The sequence below is a fragment of the Watersipora subatra genome, chromosome 4, assembly GCF_963576615.1.
Source record: "Watersipora subatra chromosome 4, tzWatSuba1.1, whole genome shotgun sequence".
Lineage (NCBI taxonomy): Eukaryota > Metazoa > Bryozoa > Gymnolaemata > Cheilostomatida > Watersiporidae > Watersipora > Watersipora subatra.
This window is the reverse complement of record NC_088711.1, coordinates 53,491,607-53,508,734: the sequence shown is the minus strand read 5'-3', so window position 1 is coordinate 53,508,734 and position 17,128 is coordinate 53,491,607. Positions and strand designations below refer to the sequence as shown.

Here is a 17,128-nt window from a genome sequence, read left to right as displayed (position 1 = left end):
TTCCTGAGACACCGTCTTTGATACACTATATATATTTATGTGGCAACATGAGGTTTTAAGAAATAATAGCAACATGACCTGCAGACTTTTAGCTTCATTTTGATACCCATATTGTTGGTGTACCTTGAATTTTAAAGATCTTCACTGAGGTTGACGTTCATACGGAATTGGCCTTAGGCAATAAGTAGGTGCTGGATGTCACGAGTTGTAGTCTCATCTAATGCTCTATTTTATCCTAACATTAAACTTTGGAGATGATAGGCGGACGGTCAGACAGACACTGTTATTATTATGTATAGTAAATAATATTTAAAGGCAATAAGTAGGTGTTGGATGTCACGAGTTGTAGTCTCATCGAATGCTCTATTTTATCCTAACATCAAACTTTGGAGACGATAGACGGACGGTCAGACAGAAACTGCTATTATTATGTATAGTAAATAATATTTAAAGGCAATAAGTAGGTGTTGGATGTCACGAGTTGTAGTCTCATCTAATGCTCTATTTTACCCTAACATTAAACTTTGGAGATAATAGACAGACGGTCAGACAGAAACTGCTTTTATTATGTATAGTAAATATATATTTTTGTTTTACTTCATCATCCTTAACATTAATTATTAGTTAACTTTATTAATTATTACTACTTTAATTATTTATGCTATTATATTACTTTACTTCTAGTATCCTTCCTGTCATGCTCATATTGTTATACTAAGTTAGCCATTTATTATGAGACATTTTATTTAGCCAATTTATTATAGTTCGCCAACTTTTAAAGTCAGGAAGTATTTTCTTGAGATGATTCAACTGAGTCATCTTATCTCTTACTGGATTTTTCTAAAGGTCAAAATCACTGTTAGTTTGAGACAATAGTGTTAACATTGTTTATAGGTTTTACAGTGACTGCTGCTATTTGCAAGTTCATTGAGAGCTCAATAGGATTGTTTGTGTCACAATTTGTATGACTGAGTCTCACACTTTTCTTTTCATGTCCGAGTTTTGCACTGGTTGTCCCTGATACGTTATAGCACTTAGTATGTCCAAGTTTTGTACTACTTGCCTTGTATATAATGCACATCAGTTCTTGGTTGTCAGGTGTCATCTTGGAGGGGCTATGTACTTCCCATCAACCTTATCCCTCTTCACTTGTTGGCACTTATGGTTACCGGAAGGTTCTCTCATAGGATATATGTAGCCTACAGCGCAGTAAGTACTATGAGATACACTAACGTTTATGAGATACAATCTTGTCTATGATATATACCCGTGTCTATGGGATATGCTTGTCTCTATGAGATACGCCCGCCTTCATTACGTCTTTTATACTATCATTTTAAAAAAATAAAATTTTATTTAAAAATGTATCTAAAGAAGGTTGCCTATTCTCTTCTGTTAATGGGGATTGTAAAATGTGAGGGACCTAGGCTAAGTCATCAAATGAATAAGCATTGTGTGCGTTCCCATGAATTACATTAGTACACTAGTTCATTATCTGGTTGTAGTACATCCTTACGACTTAGTAGCCTGTGTTCAGGCTGTGATTCACAATCAATGTAATATCAATTAGACAGGTAGTCTGCACCCTTTGTTCTATTGTTCAGACATGTTTAAAGTTGTATTTTCCATTTATCATTAGGTATCAAAGCAAGCAAGTTAAGGATATGGTATGCATGTTTGACCCAGAGAATTATCTCCCCTTGATTTTGTTTTAGTTCAGAGAAAGCCAATGCAATGGCATCAATTTGGATTACTAAAATGTCTGAGCCATGTTATTTATAAATCAAGCTTGTCGGATCTGTGTCTGCTAGTGTAATGGCCGTGTTATTAATGACCGTGCTATTTCGACAAAGTTTCAAAAACTAAGTTTAATCGACTCAAAACTTCAGTATTACAAGATCAAAAGTATACTGCACAAAGCAGCAAAAGTTTCATAAACCAGAAGTGTAGAAGTACAAAAAGAACTAACGTTCTGTCAGTAGCCGCTCTTTAGTTCTCGGTCAGCTAAAAGTGCCTTCGGAAGTTTTGCTATCACTACTATGTTTCCATGACTCGCATAATGCGCATGTTTCAAATAATTCGAATGATCCGCAAGTTGAGTTACTCAGCAATCGAGCTTTTCAATGAACACCTGGCGATGCGGATTTAACACCAGTACTTGACCCCATAGGGCAAGTATTAGCCTAATTAATGAATCTATAAATATCTAGGCAGTCTTGTCAAGCTTAGCTTAGCAGCGATCGTTCGGAACGTTTGCGCATTGAGACTGCTGAAATCGAAATAAAAACGACTGAAGCGTGAAAATGTTTTTAATGTAATAGCCAACGATAGTCTAATGTGCATTAATCGCAAGTACCGTTTCCATGATTCGCAAGCACGATGGATTCGATAAAGTTTTGCGGATCGCAAAACTCGCTTAGCTTGCGCATTTATGTGGATAGCTTGCGGATTTATGCCGTTTCCATGACGCGGATAACTTGCGGATTGGCTCTAATTTGCGAATTATGCGGGTCATGGAAACGCAGTGTATGCCTCAAGAACGAGTAGTCTAATGGACTTGAAGCTATGAATTTATATTAACATTGTATACACACAAAACAATTGTATATGCACAGACAACAAAATTTTAATCCTATATATACTGGAAGTACAAAAAAACCCAGCGGAACTATGAATCCAAGGTGAATCAGATAAGTAAACATTTCCCTGAATTATCTGGAGCGCATGTGTTAAAGTGTTAAACTTGAATTGTTTTAAACATTCAGAAGTTGTCTGATCATAAGCTAGAATATGATAGCATAAGATATGATATAGTGAAACTAGTTGACTTTGAGAGTGGTTGAAGTTTGCTGCATACAATTATTCCTTAACCCTTTCACTGCCGTATGCGCATTTATGCGAAATCTATGGTTGACTGTCGTGTGCGAATTTTCTGGCAATTGCATAGTAACCTAATTTTATTATTCGTTGACAACATAGCCAACGACCTTTAGTACCTTTATGGTATTGACAGTATTGTTCGGAAATGTCTCTATAAAGTTAGCCTAAATTTGCGAAGCAATTTTGAATCTTTGTTTGGGATTTTCCAACTCAAAAATGCCCATTTTTTATTTTTAATGTTCAAAATATTTATTGTTACATGGTTCCCTCAAGTACCTCCCAAGTAAAAAAATTAAAAAGCTTATGTTGATGGCATTATGGCCGATTCAGATTCAGATTTTAATGATTACACAAATAATGAAAGCAATAGCTCTGACGACGATGAAATTAATATTAGTGTTGCAACAAGATGTCATTTTCAAAATTATACTTTCACATAGCTTTAGCAAGCTATATAATATAGCCACAAAATTATAGCTGCACATACATGTAGCTTTAGCAAGCTATGTAGTATAGCTATATTGACAATTTTTGCATAGTGATGTTTGTAAACATTTAAAACAGTTAACAATATAGATTATACTTGTAACAATTTTTTCTTAAACGATGTTTAAAATTGAAAAAGTATGAGTATGTATCATGCTCAAAAATCAGCAACTTTCAGTAAAATGGCTGGCAGTAGGCCAAAAGCTAAATTTCTACATGAATGGCAGTAAAAGGGTTAAGATCAGGTTTGCTATACAAAAATTAGTAATTGGTATCCTAAAGGTTGGCTTTCAACAATTTACATTACAGTTATTTTATATCAAAAGGTTAACAATGTCTTACTCTGTTGTGTGGTAGGTTCAAAATATGTGGAAATGTGATAACAAGCTCCTAAAAGCTCAAAAACGAACAGTTAAAAAACGACTGTAGGTTGGAATCCCTTATTTTGATGACGTACTCAACTCGACGTGGTTATTGTTTTGACACACGGTGTTATCACCCGAAATGAAAAGCCGATTAAAGGCACAATATAAAACGTCTCGGAGCACTAGTTTAGGACTAACACTTTGGGTTCTACCAAAAAGCCATCATCAAATATACATACACATGCTCACTACTTAACAGTTTATTTTCAGCCTTGTATAATCATCTAGTCATAATCTTATCATGTGACCCATATTTCCCACAAAATGGGTCAAGCAATTTTTACAATGTGCATTTTTTGATCAGCACAGGTGACCAACAGGCTCCTCATGTTTATCAAAGGATGGTACGCCCCTTCCAGCTAAGAGTAAAAAATTAAACTGATTTTTAGGCCAGGTTTTGAGATATCAGTGCTCAAAGTGACAGCATTACGATGATAACGAAATAGATGCCTAAAGACAATAGACATGGTTTTATTGAATGCGTGAAGTTTATTCGTGAAAGTATTTTGACTAATGAGGTCGCATGAAGGTGTTAACAGAAGCACATCGGGTTCAACTACGTCATATTTGAGCTGTTTTGAGAGGGGTTCCAATCTACGGCTGTTTTCGTGATGGCTGTGATTAACTGTTTGTTTTTCATCTTCTACGAGCTTTTAATCGCAGTTCCACATACAGTGCACCCCCGAGATACAATGTTAATTCGTTCCAGGGTTGGCATCGTATGGTGAAAAATTCGTATATCCGGGTATAGAGACCATTGTAATTAAACAATGCAAACACTCCCTGGTAAAAGTCGTCCATTTTTTTTATAAAAATGTGTACATATTGACAATTAGCAACAAAATAGTATGTTAACTTTAGTAATTATAGTTACCTACAGTGACTGTATTGTATTTAGTGTATTTTAATGGTTACGATCTGCAATAAAACGCAAAATTATAATGTGTGTACCAAATGCAGTACGTACGGTAAGGAGTTCTTGCCTTCAAAAGGTACGCAAAACATAAACTTTGAATTCACTTCAAGTAAGTTTAGCTTGCTAAACCTACACTTAAAACTAAGTTTTAGTATGTATCAACTTTTTATCACAAAATTTTATCCTTCAGCAGTTCATATCTTCACTTTCACTATAAACTTTAGCCTATCTGTTTAAAACCTTTTTCAACCTAAATCAATAAGGCCGAGCGATGAAGTTATAGAAAGCGGCCCCTCGCACACTTGACCATTTAATGGCTACCGAAAAGAAAAATAAAATTTTATTTTCTATACAGGACGTACATACCTTTGGAGTAACGTGGCTTTAGCTGGTACATGTAGCGAGTAAAGCAGAGATGAGGCAAAAGCGTATCAATGCAAATTATGGTGCTGTACACTTGAAAATAAATTTAAAACGTAATGAATTGGAATTTTTTAGTAGGCTAAAAGAAGTTGTCCATTCCTGTCCAATTCTTCTACCTTTTCTACGAAAAAATTGATGGTGCAATGCAGAAAATTGCTAGCTAGCACTTGTAAAAGGATCCAGAGAATGTGGTACAGTAGTTTGTCTTGTATGAAATGTGCACAAGAATCAATGTAACCATACATACAAAGTTTGTACGTATTTATACCCTAGGGGGGACAGGGCTTTAGCAAGTTTCAGAAAGTAATGTGGATGCTTCAACTATCCTGAGTAGCTAGTTATATGCGTTACATACATACATACGATGAATTGTATTCACGTAGAAGATAACAAGCCCATATGCAAAGACATGGTTAAACAAGAGAATAAAACATAAAACCAAAAGGAAACAAATAAAATGACTAAAATATGAAAAACATGCCACACAAGAGATAAATAATATATATTATACATGCATTGTTTTAATGTACCAGTCCACATCAGTAAATTAAACACTTAAAATATTTCTGCGAATGTGGGGTTTTCCGTATCTTCTACATCCTTGCCTTTACTAAATGGTTGCTCCTTTTAAATGCTGATCGCGTGCATGACCTAGCTCATTCAAATCTTCAGTCGGAAGCTCTTTCTTGTGCTTGCTTTAATGGAGTTCTTGTTTTAATAATAATTGCAAATGCTGATTGGTTGCGATCATATTCCTTGACAATGTTAATAATACGGGTCCCTTCTCATTTACGACATCCAACTTTGTTGACATAGAAATCAATTTTCCTTCGTTTTGTAACGTTTGGATCGGTCTCAGATTCCATAGATAACGAATTAAATGTAGATACTTGTAGTTATATACGTATGCTGACTTAAAAGTTTATAGCAAAAGCTATAATAACGCTACAAATGAATATTTGCTCTCGCTTGTGCATTTTACACGAAATTTTCCACGCGGATATGAGAGAAGTCGATCATCGTGTCTCTTCTAAACGTTCTAAGAATGTTTTCGGCAAACGATATTTCGGTGTCTTTTTTTATTTCGACGTGTGTTATGAGCACACCGACGGCCAAATTTTAACTCGGGCGAAACTTTTCTCCAATTCGTATGGTGAAATAAAATTCGTATAGCGAGGTGAAGATATCACAATGTTTGACTTCGTAAGGTGAAAAAATCGTATATCAGGGTAATCGTATCTCGAGGGTGCACTGTATTTTGAACCTACAACATTGCAGAGTAAAACATGGTGAACTTTTTGATACCAAATAACTAATGTATACTTTTTTGCAAGTCAACCTTTAAGATACATCCTGTTAGTCTAGTTTTTAATTTATCTATAAACTAGCCGGGCTAGCCGTTGTTGTATGCATATTAAAATCAGCTTATAAACAATGAGAGTTGCCTGTCACTCGCTATCAGCTTGGCACATTGCCAATGTACAATTTGAGCAAGCTGACCAATAAGAAGTACCCCTCTCCGTGACTTACGGCCACGATTTTTCGTCATGATCAAAAGCAGTAGCCCGTTTGCTCCCATATACCGACATATATCGCCTAGCGATTCCATCAAGCTTGTGTGGCTAAATTGGTAGGGCGTCGAGCTGATAAATTGGAAGTTCCGAGATCAAATCTTTGGCGATGTGGAGTCTTTATTCCAAGATTTTAATAGCTGTAGCTGGACACACTCAATGACGACAAAGTTTGAAAAATATACATATAGACTAGCTGTAGAACCCAGCGTAGCCCGGGTAATAAAAAGTTTTTGAAAAGAAGATTTATTTGTATGCAACGTACAACAAAATTTACCATTCTAAATTTCAAACTAAATATCTTTCGAAAAGTGTTTTGTGTAATCGATATAAATTAACAGAGAAAATAAAAACAATTGCAAAGGTCTTCAAACTTTGTCAAACAACTTATAAATTTCATCTATTGAGCAAAAACTTTTGTGAAGGTAAAACAAATTTAAAATATAAAACTACTATAAAAGGGTTTAAATGTAAATGCAAAATAATTAGCAAGCAGTAGCTAACTTAAGTCTGTTTTGCTACAATTACAATAAGAGATGATTTGGTCATGATACAATTAATACGAACTGAGAAAACTAAATAAATGTTCGGAATTTTTGAATTCATAATAGCAATTCTTGCATAGAAGTGTGTGCTTAATAAGTTACTGCTCCACAAGCAACTATCAAAACTCTGAATATGACGATACTGCTACTTCTCAATACTGGTACAAATGTAAAAATAAGATAATGTACTGTCTTTGTCTGACGGAACGATGAGATAATGTAGAGGCCATTCCTACTTGGAATAATATAATTGTCCACATGAAAAGTATTGACCTTCACCGTAATTTAGCAATTAAACCTTATGAAAAGTCCGAAATAGAATTTCACAAAAATGCAAAAAAAGCATCGTGTTTCATAGAGTTAATAGAGTTTAATCACCAAATTTTAAATTTGAGAAAATCTATTGTTATTTTCGTTTGCCGAAAACAAATTAACCCTAATACGACGAGGATGAAAAAGCATCGTGTGTCATAGAGGTAAAAGAGTTCATAGAGTTAAATTTAGTACGCCGTTTTTATATGAAAACAAAGGATGCATCCGTTATGTAGTATGTGCCATTTATTGCAAGAGTGTTCAGGGCCTCGTAGTTACATTTAGATAATAGGATTGCAAAACTGTAATCACAATCTTTGTGAGTGTAAATCCAGCAAAAGGTGAAATTTTAATTCCAAGATTTTGATAGCTATAGCTGGACATACTTGAAAACAAACGACAGACAACTTTGAAAAGTATGTATATAGATATATTTCTCAAAGTTGGTCGTGTGTATGTGTGCATGCCCAGCTATAGCTAATATAATCTTGGAATAAAGAATCTGTATCGCAAATGATGTGACCTCGGAACCCCTTATTCACTAGTCTGACACCTTACTAACCAAGCCACATGAGTTTGATAGATTCGCTAGGCAATATATGCTGTCATATAGAAGCAATTACTCTACCGTTCTCCATTACGACGCAACATAATGACGCAACGACATGGATAGCGGTGGCGTAATTTTACACTTAATCGTGAGAGCAAATAGTTAGCTCTTATTAGTAAGCTTACTCAAATTAGTCATTGGCAATGGGCCAGGCTAATAGCAAGTGGCAGGTAATAGCAAGTAACAATTACTTCTCATTGTTTATAAGCTGATTTTTAATACCCGGGCAACGCCAAGCATCTAGCTAGCAATTGCAAATGTTGTTATATGTTAAATACCAATAAGTTTTCTGTCCAAAGACTTTTTTAGTCCCCGGACAACGCCGAGTAGTACAGCTTTTTAGCATACATATGCCTTATTGAGGAGTAAACAGTATCCAACTTTGATGAATTATTGTGATGTCGGAGTTGTCCTCTTATTAAAACACTGCAGTTGTACTATACCTTGTCCTAATACTGTTTACAAACTATAATGAGATTGGAACATTTCCATGGTCACATTATATTCACAGTAACACATAAGCACAGAAATTCATCTTTCTAATAGCTAATCACGTTTTTATCACTTCCTTAATAGGCATTCGGCGTGTTTGGATTCTGTCAGATTTACGCGTTCGTCGACTATGTCCGAACCCATATAACATATGACCAGTTCACCCTTCTGCTCAGAACCATAGTGACTGTTGTTGGAGGAACAGCGTTGGTCATAGGGGACTGCTCACTGCTACAGGTATTGTTTGTTATAAAATGTAATTGTAGAAGTTTAAATCTGTCACACCGTCTCTCACTAGTTTGTTTATATGTAAAACTCTGTTTATGAATTGTCTTTTTATGCAGGCTTCAATATTGACTAGAGTAACTCATGTACATCGTAAGCTTTTATTTCTCTCTACAAACAGCCATTAGTTTAATGAACTTAATGTCCTGTTATATAAAAGTTGTCTTTTACATCCGTCTTATGTAAAAAGATTTTTACTGCTTGAAAATAAATCAACTTGAAGAGCTAATGTAAACTTAGAGTGAAATGGAGGCTAAATGTGGTCTTCACAGTAAATACATAGCAAACATATCTACATAATATTTAAATATAGTTATGATATATACATTTTTATTTAGTTGTTCTTTCATAGTTGGTTTAAGCAAAAAGTAAAAGTAAACACTCATGTCTGTATTCATACTGGAGAATCTGACCTGTGAGCAAGAGGTTATAGGTTCCATAACCAGAAAAGGCAATTGGTGTTGGCAGGAATAGTATCAAGTCTTGAGTTGCTCTCTGTAACTAAGCATGTCCAGTCATCAAAGTTAACATTCCATTGGCCTCAGACGTGTTCAGCAACGATCACAGAGACATTGTATGCACAAAAATGTTCTAAAAAACATACACAGCTTCTGCTAGCAGTAATTTAAGAATATGCTGTGCTTAATTTTTTTAGTATTGCTCACACAGACATCTGATAATTGTTTAGGTAAAATCTCTCCTTGGACCGGCAGGTTCTACTCACTGCTTGACCCATCTTACGCCAAGAACAACATTCCCATCATAGCTTCAGTTTCTGAGCATCAGCCTACAGCGTGGAGCTCATTCTATTTTGACTTACAAATGCTCGTTTTTATGTTTCCAGGTAAGAAAATGTTATCCTAGAACATTTTTGCATGTATGGAATTTTGATGTTTTATAGCTGTTTATATTGGTGATCCCAGCATGAAGACCAAAAACTATAATATAAGGACCATGTTATGATCTTTGGGTACATATAAGGTCAAGGTAGCTTAAGGAGGGGTTACGCTTTCCAAATTGAGTTTTATATTTAACCTGATCGTGAATTGAATATGTTAATGAGTAGTAAAAGAAGTAGTTTATGAAAAGTAATACTTTCCATAACTTTGGACCACGCGTTTTCATCTCCGTGGTTGGTGCCTGACTTTATAAAGTTATTTCTTTTGTAGCCGGAATGTACTTCTGCTTCAGTGGGCTCACGGATGCCAACATTTTTATTATTATGTACGGCCTTACAAGTATTTATTTTGGGGTGAGATTCTTAGCTGTCATTATGACTTCGTTTCCTACTGTTTTGCTTGATATTCTGTTTGCTCTATGATTTCAAGTGATTCATTTATTTTACCAAAAATATTTTTAACAGAACTAATAATGCTGTTTGTATTTGCCACTGTAGGAAGTAATGGTGCGTCTTATGTTGGTCTTGGCTCCTGTTATGTGCATCCTCGCTGGCATCGGGGTCTCCACCACCCTTTCATTGTACATGAAAAATATGGATCCAATCTTTGGGTCAAAGAAATCTGAACCATCCAGTAAAAAGACGTCTAAAAAGACGGTTGGAGAACTCAACTTCACATTTAAAAATGAGGTGGGTCAACGGAGGGTTCTCAGTAGCTTGTATGTAATACTTTTAAAATGTTGATGTATGACTATATCATGCCTACAGATCTACATGCTTTAGTTACCGACGGAACTAGATGTGACTTCAAAAAGGAGTACTTTTTGAAACCATCACCATTGTTAGCGAGAAGAAAACTACTTAGAAATTAGCGCTTGGTTAAACTGATCAGTTCAACATTTTCTATGAGCTCTGTTTCAATGGCTTGTACCTATTGAGGAGTTGTTTCCTTTTCAAGGTGGCTACTGCTGTAGTTTTCACCATGACCCTTTTCCTCATCACCTACGTTTTTCACTGCACCTGGGTCACTTCAGAGGCCTACTCCAGTCCTTCCATCGTTCTCTCCGCCAAATCAGGCGATGGTGGCCGTGTTATATTTGATGACTTCAGGGAAGCTTACTACTGGCTGAGGCAAAACACTCCAGAGGTAACAAGGATGCTCTTCACTGTAATAGTTAGTGATTCTATAGCAAGCAAATGTTCAATCGTGTCCTGCTAACTCTTGTTGAATAACATTGTAGCTAAAGTGATATTTACTTTTTTTATTCCAATACCAACTATGAACCCGTTAACAACGCCTGTTGTTGTTCATTTGAACACTCACGCTGGTTAATAATTTTTCATTCACTTTTTTGTTAGTTTAGTCTTCTAGAACTTGCCTCCTTCCTTTGCAATGTGTGCTAGTTGTTCATTGGCTAGTCATTAGATTCTCTCTCGCTAAGTTTATATACGCACTTACTTTTCTGTCTAGGATGCAAAGATAATGTCTTGGTGGGATTACGGATATCAGATAACAGCTATGGCTAATCGAACAGTTTTGGTAGACAACAATACTTGGAACAACACTCACATATCCAGAGTTGGGCAGGTAGGCATCTTAGGATTGACTTTGCTTGTTCTTTCATTTATGAGACATTCGAGAGATCTATTACTTGACCACACAGTATGATCCCATTTACTATGTTGCGTCCAATTCTTTGTCATGCAGGCAATGTCATCACATGAAGATAAAGCCTATGAAATCATGAGAGAGTTGGATGTGGGATATGTGCTTGTTATATTTGGTGGTCTCACTGGATATTCCTCAGATGGTAAGTGCTCTTTCTTGAAATGGGCTTTCATTCAAACACCTCTCTCTCGATCTCTTGCTCATATTTCTCTCTCCCTCATCTCTCTCACTCATCTCTCTCATATCTCTCTCCCACTCGTCTCTCTCCTCACTCCTCCCTCTCTCACACTTTTCTCACTCACTCCTTTTTCACTCACGCTTTTCTCACTCATGCTTCTCTCACTCACGCTTTTCTCACTCACGCTTCTTTCACTCGCGCTTTTCACACTCGCGCTTTTCTCACTCACGCTTTTCTCACTCACGCTTTTCTTACTCGCGCTTTTCTCACTCGCGCTTTTCTCACTCGCGCTTTTCTCACTCGCGCTTTTCTCACTCGCGCTTTTCTCACTCACACTTTTCTCACTCGCACTTTTCTCACTCACGCTTTTCACACTCACACTTTTCTCGCTCGCGCTTTTCTCACTCGCGCTTCTTTCACTCGCGCTTTTCTCACTCGCGCTTTTCTCACTCACGCTTTTCTCACTCGCGCTTTTCTCACTCGCGCTTTTCTCACTCGCGCTTTTCTCACTCGCGCTTTTCTCACTCGCGCTTTTCTCACTCGCGCTTTTCTCACTCGCGCTTTTCTCACTCGCGCTTTTCTCACTCGCGCTTTTCTCACTCAGGCTTTTCTCACTCAGGCTTTTCTCACTCGCGCTTTTCACACTCACGCTTTTCACTCGCGCTTTTCTCACTCAGGCTTTTCTCACTCACGCTTTTCACACTCACGCTTTTCTCACTCACGCTTTTCTCACTCACTCCTTTCTCACTCACTCCTTTCTCACTCACGCTTTTCTCACCCACGCTTTTCTAACCCACGCTTTTCACACTCACGCTTTTCACACTCACGCTTTTCACACTCACGCTTTTCACACTCAAGCTTTTCACTCGCGCTTTTCTCACTCAGGCTTTTCTCACTCACGCTTTTTACACTCACGCTTTTCACACTCAAGCTTTTCACACTCACGCTTTTCACTCGCGCTTTTCTCACTCAGGCTTTTCTCACTCAGGCTTTTCACACTCGCGCTTTTCTCACTCACTCCTTTATCACTCACGCTTTATACACTCACGCTTCTTTCACTCGCGCTTTTCACACTCACGCTTTTCACACTCACGCTTTTCACACTCACGCTTTTCTCACTCACGCTTTTCACACTCACGCTTTTCTCATTCACGCTTTTCTCTCTCACACTTTTCTCACTCGCGCTTTTCTCACTCACGCTTTTTTCATTCAGGCTTTTCACACTCGCGCTTTTCTCACTCACGCTTTTCTCACTCACGCTTTTTTCACTCACTCCTTTATCACTCACGGTTTATACACTCACGCTTCTTTCACTCGCGCTTTTCACACTCACGCTTTTCACACTCACGCTTTTCACACTCACGCTTTTCTCACTCACGCTTTTCACACTCACGCTTTTCTCATTCACGCTTTTCTCCCTCACACTTTTCTCACTCGCGCTTTTCTCACTCGCGCTTTTCTCACTCGCGCTTTTCTCACTCGCGCTTTTCTCACTCACGCTTTTTTCACTCACACTTTTCTCACTCACGCTTTTCTCACTCACACTTTTCACACTCACGCTTTTTTCACTCGCGCTTTTCTCACTCACGCTTTTTTCACTTGCGCTTTTCTCATTCACGCTTTTCTCACTCACGCTTTTCTCACTCACACTTTTCTCACTCACGCTTTTTTCACTCACACTTTTCTCACTCGCGCTTTTCTCACTCAATCTTTTCACACTCACGCTTTTCTCACTCAGGCTTTTCTCACTCACGCTTTTTTCACTCGCGCTTTTCTCACTCACGCTTTTCACACTCACGCTTTTCACACTAACGCTTTTCTCACTCACGCTTTTCTCACTCACGTTTTTCTCACTCGCGCTTTTCTCACTCGCGCTTTTCTCACACGCGCTTTTCTCGCTCGCGGTTTTCTCACTCACGCTTTTCACACTCGCGCTTTTCTCACTCGCGCTTTTCTCACTCGCGCTTTTCTTACTCACGCTTTTCTTACTCATGCTTTTCTCACTCACACTTTTCTCACTCACGCTTTTCACACTCGCGCTTTTCTCACTCACTCCTATCTCACTCACGCTTTTCTCACTCACACTTTTGTCACTCACGCTTTTCTCACTCGCGCTTTTCTCACTCACGCTTTTCTCACTCACGCTTTTCACACTCACGCTTTTCTCACTCACGCTTTTTTCACTCACACTTTTCTCACTCGCGCTTTTCTCACTCAATCTTTTCACACTCGCGCTTTTCTCACTCAGGCTTTTCTCACTCACGCTTTTTTCACTCGCGCTTTTCTCACTCGCGCTTTTCTCACTCACTCTTTTCTCACTCACGCTTTTCTCACTCACGCTTTTCTCACTCACGCTTTTCTCACCCACGCTTTTCTCATCCACGCTTTTCTCACTCACACTTTTCTCACTCGCGCTTTTCACACTCGCGCTTTTCTCACTCACGCTTTTCTCACTCACGCTTTTCACACTCGCGCTTTTCTCACTCACGCTTTTCTCACTCACGCTTTTTTCACTCACTCCTTTATCACTCACGCTTTATACACTCACGCTTCTTTCACTCGCGCTTTTCACACTCACGCTTTTCACACTCACGCTTTTCACACTCACGCTTTTCTCACTCACGCTTTTCACACTCACGCTTTTCTCATTCGCGCTTTTCTCCCTCACACTTTTCTCACTCGCGCTTTTCTCACTCGCGCTTTTCTCACTCGCGCTTTTCTCACTCACGCTTTTTTCACTCACGCTTTTCTCACTCACGCTTTTCTCACATGCGCCTTTCTCACTCGCGCTTTTCTCACTCACGCTTTTCACACTCACGCTTTTCACACTCACGCTTTTCACACTCACGCTTTTCTCACTTACGCTTTTCTTACTCACGCTTTTCTCACTCACGCTTTTCACACTCACGCTTTTCACACTCACGCTTTTCTCACTCACGCTTTTCTCACTCACGCTTTTCACACTCACGCTTTTCTCACTCGCGCTTTTCTCACTCACGCTTTTCACACTCACGCTTTTCTCACTCACACTTTTCTCACTGACGCTTTTCACACTCACGCTTTTTTCACTCGCGCTTTTCTCACTCACGCTTTTCTCACTCACGCTTTTCTCACTCGCGCTTTTCTCACTCGCGCTTTTCTCACTCACACTTCTTTCACTCATACTTCTTTCACTCATACTTCTTTTGCTCACTCGTCTCCCCTCGTCTTCTTCTCCTCGTCTCCCTGCTCCTCCGCTCTCTCCCCGCTCCGCTTTTTCCCCTCCGCTCTCTCCCTTTCGGGTTCATTGTTGTTCCCGCACCCTCTGTTCGTGCTCCCTCATTCTCCCTCCCTAAAACACGACAGTAGTACGCCGATGTCTTGTACTAATCATAATAATGCTTTTTTCAGATATCAACAAGTTTTTATGGATGGTACGTATTGGCGGCTCAACACCAGAGGGCGCTCACATAAAGGAAGCAGACTACTACACTCCCCAAGGAGAGTTTAGGATTGACAAAGATGGTTCTCCCACCCTACTCAATTGCCTCATGTACAAGCTCTGTTATTATAGATTTGGTTCAGTCTACACCGAGCAGAGTGAGTGTATATTTGTTTCTACAATACTGATATTTGTATATCTCAGTTTGAGAAATCGATAGTTTGCGAGGGTGTGAAGGAAACTGCTGGTTCTCTTTACTTCTTCACAAGACAGTCAAGAGATGCAAATAAACACACAGAGTCTTTAGTCATCAAATAATATATATTTCTGCCTAAATATATATAAATTCATGAAAGCAAATGAGTGTGCAACAATTATCAGTCATGCAGAGAGCCTGCGCTGCTCTTCTGGAATGATCTAGGCAGGCTTTTATATGCTTCTTTTCACGGTAGGTTCCGGCTCCTGCTTATCGCCTCTAGACATCTTCCTTTGTGATGTAACTCGAGTATGTGACTAGGCTCTGGAATCTAACTCATAATGGGGTCAGTTAAGCTAAGCAAAATGTAGCTGAGCGGACTCACTTTCACTATGTTTCCATGGTGCGCAGTACTGCGAAGCAGCCCCCTCCGAAGGCGAGGGAATTGTACATTTCCATGCTGCACAGTGGTTTTCAGCAAATTAGCAGAGAAGAGAAATTGTATGAATCGAATCGCCTGATGTAGAAATTGAATCGTTTATGGATACCGAACGTCAGAAACGGTCTTTTTATGCTTCTGTCATCATTATACTTTTATTTACAATACACATTCACAAGGTTTTACAAACCTTAACACAATTTTTTATAAAGTAATATATTTTTAATAATTATTTTTTAAGTAATATATTATTTAAACGTTAATTTAGGACTTGCCACCTATTTTTCAAAAAGTGTTGGCATCGATAACAAAGTCTAGGAAAGTAATCACCTAATCATCCTCGTGGGTGATTAGGTGAACCATAATTAAATATAGGGGAAAGAAGATCGGAAGAATAAATAAAAACAAGATTAGCGGAATAACATTTGTACTAGTTCATGGCCCTCGAAGAATCCGTCTCCACGGCATGAGAGCTATGCGCAGCCACTGCGCAGCAGCTGTTTCCTTGCTGCGAATTTGCATTGGCTTCGCACTGATCAGTGCGCAGTGATTTCAGTGCGAAGCCGCCGTTTCCGTGATTCATAGTGGGCGCCACTCCGAAGCACTGCGCACCATGGAAACATAGTGTTTGTTTATAACAACTGGAACGGTCCTGTTGCCGTGACAACTTGATTCTGTTTGCGAGCTGACAATCGCTTTGGCTTAAAATACATGCCACTACTTCTTGATCTTCCAGCCAGACCGCTCGGTGTTGGTGCCTGGCTGGCGGCACTACAATAGACAATTAGAATGTTGGTATATCTCCTACAGAACAAGGTACTATTTTGTCGGAGTAGGTCAAAAATCAGCAACTTTGCGATGCTTACAATTTTGTGCAGTTTGTTATGACATTCTCTGCTTCATCTTTTTTTGCAAATTTGTAGCCAAGCCATCAGGATATGATAGAGTACGTAACGCTGAGATTGGTAATAAGGACTTTGAACTCGATGTGTTGGAGGAGGCATACACCACAGAGCATTGGATAGTTAGAATATACAAAGTGAAAGACTTGGTCAACCGAGGCGTATAGAGAACCCATCAAACCTTTTGTATAGTTTCTCAGTCTCATGCTAGTACATTCTTTAGCTTACGCAATGGCTCAGCTACAGTGACACAGATATCTCTCAGAGATGCATAGTATCTGGTTAGATTCATGTCATGGAGAACTCTTTATAGCCTGCTAGTAACTTTCCTGAATGCATGATCAACGTGTGATTTGTAGCATCAGTAATGATTTACAATGCTGTTTTAACTTAGTTGTACAGTTCAATAAAGCTTATGCATTCCTTGGTGGCCTTCATTGTATCAATTTTGTCTGAGGCTAGCTAGTGGATGGTTCAAAT

General features: G+C 38.5%; 1 pseudogene; it reads left to right on the top strand.

Annotated features, from left to right (window-relative positions):
* The first annotated feature begins 1,102 nt into the window (after nt 1–1,102).
* Nucleotides 1,103–17,085, top strand: LOC137395006 (dolichyl-diphosphooligosaccharide--protein glycosyltransferase subunit STT3A-like; annotated as a pseudogene).
* The last annotated feature ends 43 nt before the right edge of the window (nt 17,086–17,128 follow it).